Source organism: Salvelinus sp. IW2-2015, linkage group LG13 (assembly GCF_002910315.2).
Source record: "Salvelinus sp. IW2-2015 linkage group LG13, ASM291031v2, whole genome shotgun sequence".
Classification (NCBI taxonomy): domain Eukaryota; kingdom Metazoa; phylum Chordata; class Actinopteri; order Salmoniformes; family Salmonidae; genus Salvelinus; species Salvelinus sp. IW2-2015.
This window is the reverse complement of record NC_036853.1, coordinates 5,108,998-5,115,579: the sequence shown is the minus strand read 5'-3', so window position 1 is coordinate 5,115,579 and position 6,582 is coordinate 5,108,998. Positions and strand designations below refer to the sequence as shown.

At 42.1% G+C, this 6,582-nt stretch overlaps 1 long non-coding RNA gene across 1 annotated transcript; it reads right to left on the bottom strand.

Moving 5' to 3' along the window:
- Positions 1 to 454: 454 nt before the first annotated feature.
- Positions 455 to 1,019, bottom strand: LOC139028488 (uncharacterized). Its single transcript, XR_011480692.1, has 3 exons — positions 962 to 1,019; positions 839 to 870; positions 455 to 642 (listed from the first exon to the last, which is right to left on the bottom strand). It is a non-coding gene; the product is annotated as an uncharacterized lncRNA (long non-coding RNA).
- Positions 1,020 to 6,582: the final 5,563 nt, after the last annotated feature.

The window sequence follows — 6,582 nt, the reverse complement described above, 5'->3', positions numbered from 1 at the left end:
GGAAATGGAGACAAGTACCCCTTGTCTCTCATTTAAGCAGCTCTTTGTGTATTTCTTTATTTATTTAACTAGGCAAATCAGTTAAGAACAAATTCTTATTTACAATGACGGCCTACGCCAGCCAAACCCAGATGACGCTGATTTGTGTGAGATTGAGGGCATCAAGCTTAGATTGTAGGATGGCCGGGGTGTTAAGCATGTCCCAGTTTAGGTCACCTAACAGCACAAGCTCTAAAGATAGATGGGGGCAATCAATTCACATATAGTGTCCAGGGCACAGCTGGGGGCCCTGGAGGAGGGAATCAAGGCATTCAAAATGTCAGGGATTTAGGTCACGGGGTCTGGGATCCTGGGTGGCTCACCGGATGGTCTGGTGGGCATCACAGCAGTGGTGAAGTGTTCTTATTGTGCAAGGGGCCTTGCCATTGAAGAAGCAGGGAAGTCAAAGGATTTCTATATCAAAGAGGGAGTGTCTTACAGCCTCCGTGAAGACCATCCTTACTGGCACCAGGTCCAAGGGCAGCTCTACATCACTGGAAAGAACACCCGCTTCTTCGTTGTGTGGACCACCAAAGTCTCCATCACCATCCCCATCCAATGTGATGACCTCTGACAGACTCATATTGCTCCTCTTGTCAGTACCTATTTTTAGGGGAGCCAATGGTTAAAAAATATTCCACATAGTTCATACACACACATTAGGCTCCCAGAATAGGTTATATTACATACAAGTTTTGATCAAAGCAGCCAAGTAAAGTAATGTAGTTTACTGTATCATAGACACAGTTGGAATTTCTATCTGTGATGTTCAAACTATTTCTTACCTCCTGTGTCCAACTTGCTGAAGGCCCCAGTCATCACTGCCTGTACCTGACATTGTTGAAGAACAAGTGAACAATGAATGCATTTTATCATGGGCACAGTGGGAATTTCTATCTGTGATGTTTAAACTATGTCTTACCCCCAGAGTGAGAGAGAGTTACATCAGTTCAAGTAGATTGAGGGTGGTGTTGATCATGCACTGCTTCTCGTGGTGTGAGCCTGATGTTCTGCATGTCACGCCTCATGTCTAAAACWTGGGGAAAAGGGAACAAAAAGTCAACATTTTGATTTATCAAAAAAATGAAATGTTTTACACAATGCTGTATCATATTTGATGAGATACTGACCTGTCCACCCACAGGCTGGATGTGCTGTAGTCTCCACAACAGGGTGCTTGCGCACGGATCACAATGGCACAAGATGTCTATGCACCGGATGGTCTGAGGGATACACTCCTGTTGGACTGAAAAACAAAGAGACATTTGAATGAAATGACTGAACAAGTCGAAAATATCAGAATCAGTTAAAGGAGCCGAACCTCCTATCACTAGCAAGGGAAGGCAACAAAATGAAAAGACAAAAATAAAATACTTTTCTATCGSCCCCTTGTGAATGGGAATGGGAACGGTGAAGAAATCATGTTACTAAAAGGTGTCCGCTACTGCAAAAATCTCACTACAACCACATGCACGCACACACATAGATCAAAGGAGTAGAGCTTGTAGTAACCTTTATCAACTTGCCACGCAGCCCAATCAGCCACGCAAAACGGTCTTGAGTGGCAACAAATCTGCCCAATTAGCCGTTTTGCTTTCCATACACACACCCAATCGCCCATACCAGAGAGAAAGAAGCAAAGCGAGAGGATTATACTACATTCATAAKCAAGTGGAAAGGTGGTAATTAKCATTTGTGAAGTTGTAAATACCAGTTGGATGCATTCAGGTGCTTTGAACACCAATATGCTAATTGCCAATAAGCTGTGTCAACCATAAACTAAAAGTACAGCTATTATGCTTGTAAACAAATTATAGTGTTTAAAAAACATATTAATAGATTGCTTTATATAAATAATGTTTTGCTGTTGTATTTAACTGCCAAAAATGCAGTAATCAACGTCCTTTACTTAGTAAGTCACGTCAGAGGTCAGCATGTGGGAGAAGTGGGAGCTCAGGATGAAAGGCACATTTCCCACTACTAATTACCAGTTGGAGGGCCGTTCGAGTGTATTTTTCTCAGTCATACATAGTAAATTCTCACTTCCATTAATGATGCGTTCGTAACCAAGTGGGAGTTGGGAATTTACCAAGTCGTAAATACCAGTTGGATGCATTCACAACCATTGGATAATGGCTAATTTATWATTTGTTTACAAGCATGATACCTGTCCTTTTAGTTTATGGTTTATCTTGTTGGCCATTAGCCAATGCATCTGTCATGACTTTGCCCTGTTGGGTGAGGGTCATAAAACCCCCTTTCCCTCTCTTCCCCTCACCGGTTTATGACCCCCCCATAAATACCTTTCCCCCTTCTCTCCACTTTTGAAAATCCTTTGTTACCACAGAGAGAGACTTTGCAATACAGTAACATCAAAAGGTTGGGAATGGAACAATATTTCTGTAATCCAACCAGTTGAAAGTATCCGTTGGTACTTAGAGAATATGATGTCAGATCAGTTGTTGTCTGGTACATTATTACTGATGACAGGACAACATAAATTGTATCTTGGAAAGTCTAAACGTTCTAGTRATCAGATTCACATGGAATTGTTGTACAATTTAAATGCTTAAATATTAAACTATTTGTGAAAAGATTAAATGTTKATTTTAGCCTTCTAAATGAGAGAATTGTTTTCATCAGTAAGCTACGCTCACTCAGTGGCCACACCCAAGTGAACAGACATTGATTGGAAAGGGATGAAACACGCCCTTCTCTTCTCCAGTATAAAAGCCCCCGTGACCCAATTCACGTCAGACTAAGCAAACCCAGCGTGAGCTGTGGTTGCGAATGGTTAAACATCCACTCTACATAGCGAAATTTACATGAGACCAGATCACGTGGAMGTGACGATCACCATGCTGGAAGGATGAAATTCTACTAGACCAGCCAGAATTCAGCACGAGCTGATTATGGCAAAATGGTATGAACTTTGAACTCTTATTCATGAAAGAAGAACTGATACATCCTAGAAGTGAAGTTATCAGCTGCATGTGTAAACGTGCGTAACCTAGGAAAGGACAAACAATCTCCTAATAAGAACGACAGAGTACAACGTATCCGCTCTGCAACACTACGACCAGAAAGATTCTTCAAAGGACAATGGCGATCTCTGCTGGGCAAACCAGTCTTCCATCTTCGACCCATCTATCGAAGCGCAGCTCAGTGTAAATACAGTTGAAGTCGGAAGTATATGTAACAGTATAGCTTCCGTCCCTCTCCTTGCCCCTACCTGGGCTCAAACCAGGGACCCTCTGCACACAGACAACAGCCACCCTCAAAGCATCGTTACCCATCGCGCCACAAAAGCCGCGGCCCTTGTAGAGCAAGGGGAAAACTACTTCAAGGTCTCAGAGCGAGTAATGTCACCGATTGAAACACTATTAGCGCGCACCCCGCTAACTAGCTAGCCATTTCACATCAGGTACATATACATACACTTAGGTTGAAGTCATTAAAACTCGTTTTTCAACCACTCCACAAATTTCTTGTTAACAAACTATAGTTTTGGCAAGTGTTGATATCACAAGTTTACTGGAGAACTGAGACGAAGTAGAGACTCTGGACAGGGTGGATAAGGTTTAATTAAAAGCAATTTATTCAGAGGTAAAGATATCTGAAATAGCGTGCACGGACTCATTCATCAAGCTCAAATGGAACTATCCGAAAAAGCCCTTCTAAACAATTTGTACAGACATTATATATGATAAATGAAGTAGGTTGAGTCTGGTAGATCTGGTCTTCTGGTTGGTCCTGATGAGTTGGGCGAGGTCCCCTTCAGGCTAGTATCACTGTCCCATTGGCTCTGAGTAGAGTTCTTTGTCTTCAGAAATGTTCCAAAAAAGCTAAAACAGGAATTAGGTGTGTGCGTAAGATGTTCCTATTTTGACATTTTCTGTGTGTCTCTGTAAAAATGTTCAGACTGAAGAGGAGAGATTTTGTGTGTGCGTAGATGTTCCTGTCTTATAAGTGTTTAATGAAAAAGGTTTACGTCAGCCCTCTGTCCTTTGGGTATAGTGTTTGTGTCTCAGTATCTCTGAAAATGCAGAACCAAGCACCTTTTCTTATCAGTGTTTAATAAAGGTCTGTGCCAGCATCCTGTCTCTGTTGGTGTGTGTGGGTCTCAGTATCTGCTTATGAGTTTGTGTAGAAACCCTGTTTTTGAAAAGAATTAGTTATAAACAACGTAATAGCAATATGATTGTGTTATAATAAAATGTATTCTATTACAGAAGTCAGTTAGCGACATCACTTTTGTGCATGACACCAAGTCATTTTTCCAACCATTGTTTACAGACAAGATTTATTTCACTTATAATTCACTGTATATAATTCCAGTGGGTCCAGAAGTTTACATACAACTAAGTTGACTGTGCCTTAAACAGTTGCAAAAATTCCAGAAAAGGATGTCATGGCTTTAGAAGCTCTGATAGGCTCTAATTGACATCATGTGAGTCCAATTGGAGGTGTACCTGTGGATGTATATTCAAAGGTACTATCCCTTCAAACTAGTGCCTCATTTGCTTGACATCAATATGAAAATCAAAAGAAATCAGCCAAGACTTCAGAAAAAAATTGTAAGACCCCCACAAATCTGGTTCATCCTTGGGAGCAATTTCCAAAATGCCTGAAGGTATCACATTCATCTGTACAAACAGATAGTAGGCAAGTTTAAACACCATGGGACCACGTAGCCGTCATACCCCGGTCCAGGAAGCGACGCGTTCTAGTCCCTGAGATAATTTGGTGCGAAAAGTGCAAACTCAACAGAACAACAGCAAAAGGACTTTGTGAATGCGGGGGGGGGGGGGGGGGGGTTGGGGGGGGGGGGAGGATAACAGTCCGTTCTTCTCCATAGTGAAACGAGTCCTATATCGACATAACCTGAAAGGCCGCTCAGCAAGGAAGAAGCCACTGCTCTAAAACAGCCAGACTACGGTTTGCAACTGCACATGGGGACAAAGATCGTACTTTTTGGAGAAATGTCCTCTGGTCTGATGAAATAAAAATAGAACTGTTTGGCCATAATGACCATTGTTATGTTTGGAGGAAAAAGGGGGAGGCTTGCAAGCTGAAGAACACCATCCCAACCGTGAAGCACGGGGGTGGCAGCAACATGTTGTGGGGGTGCTTTGCTGCAGGAGGGACTGGTGCACTTCACAAAATTGATGGCATCATGAGAAGGATGTAAAGGGTCTAAATACTTATGTAAATGTGACATTTCATTATATATATATATATATATACTGTATATATATATTTACTCAGTACTATGTTGAAGCACCTTTGGCAGCGATTACAGCCTCCAGTTTTCTTGGGTATGACCCTATAAGCTTGGCACACCTGTATTTGGGGAGTTTCTCCCATTCTTCTCTGCAGATCCTTTCAAGCTGTCAGGTTGGATGGGGAGCGTCACTGCACAGCTATTTTCTGGTCTCTCCTTTGGGTGAATTCTGGCAAACTCCAAGTGGGCTGTCATGTGCCTTTTACTAAGGAGTGGTTCCGCCTGGTCAATCTACCATAAAGGCCTGATATATATATATATATACACACATTTGCAAACATTCTAAAAAACAGTTTTTGCATGGTCGTTATGGGGTATTGTGTGTAGATTGATGAGGCAAAACATTTTTTTTAATCAATTTTAGAATAAGGCTGTAACGTAAAAAAATGTGGGAAAAGTCAACGGGTCTGAATACTTTCCGAACGCACTGTAAGTTTCTGGATGATGCACCATGCTGCCTTGTTGACAACATGACTGAGTGGCACAGATTTCTGTTCCATTTGAGAAGGGCACTCCCTCTCTGCTTTGGACAATATGGCAGAGATGGCAGTGGAACAGAGACACTAAGGGCAGGCATCTATTCCAGGTACAGAGAAAAGTCGGGGAGAGGAGGACGGCAGGAAGAGACAGAAGAGAGGAGGCAATCTTAACAAGACTAAGGATGGAACACAGCCGGTTGAATAAGACATTAAATGTGATAGGAAATCATCCAACAGGAAGGTATGATTACTGCCAGGAAACAGAGACAGTGGAACATGTACTGATACAGTGTGGGCAGTGAGGGAAAGAGAGCGACTGAGATCTTCTGGGGGGAAATCAGAATTAGCTAAGTAACATAACATAATTAAGGTCTCATTTGCTAAATATGTTTTATTTACTGTTGATATGTCTCCCTTCAGACTCTGGTGTTGGCGACTGCACTTCCTCCCTCATATGGAGGAGAGAGGAGAGAGAAGAAGTCAGAATTGTCTATTACATGTCCCTGTTGCTGTGCAGAACATCAGAAAGAAAATAGGGCAAAGGAGGTCAGAAGGGAACATTGTTTCCATATATGAATGTGTCTTTACCTATTGCAAACCATGTGAAAGGATGGCGTGAGTAATGGGGAACCAATCACTTGTCTCCACAATGTCTGTGCGTCAGTCACCCCCTCCTTGGGACTTGGGGGAGATTGTTCTTTCCACTGGTTCCCTTTTTAGCACGGTGGAGACTAAGTAACAACAAATGTCCTTTTAAATTCTTATAACTGAACAAAACAA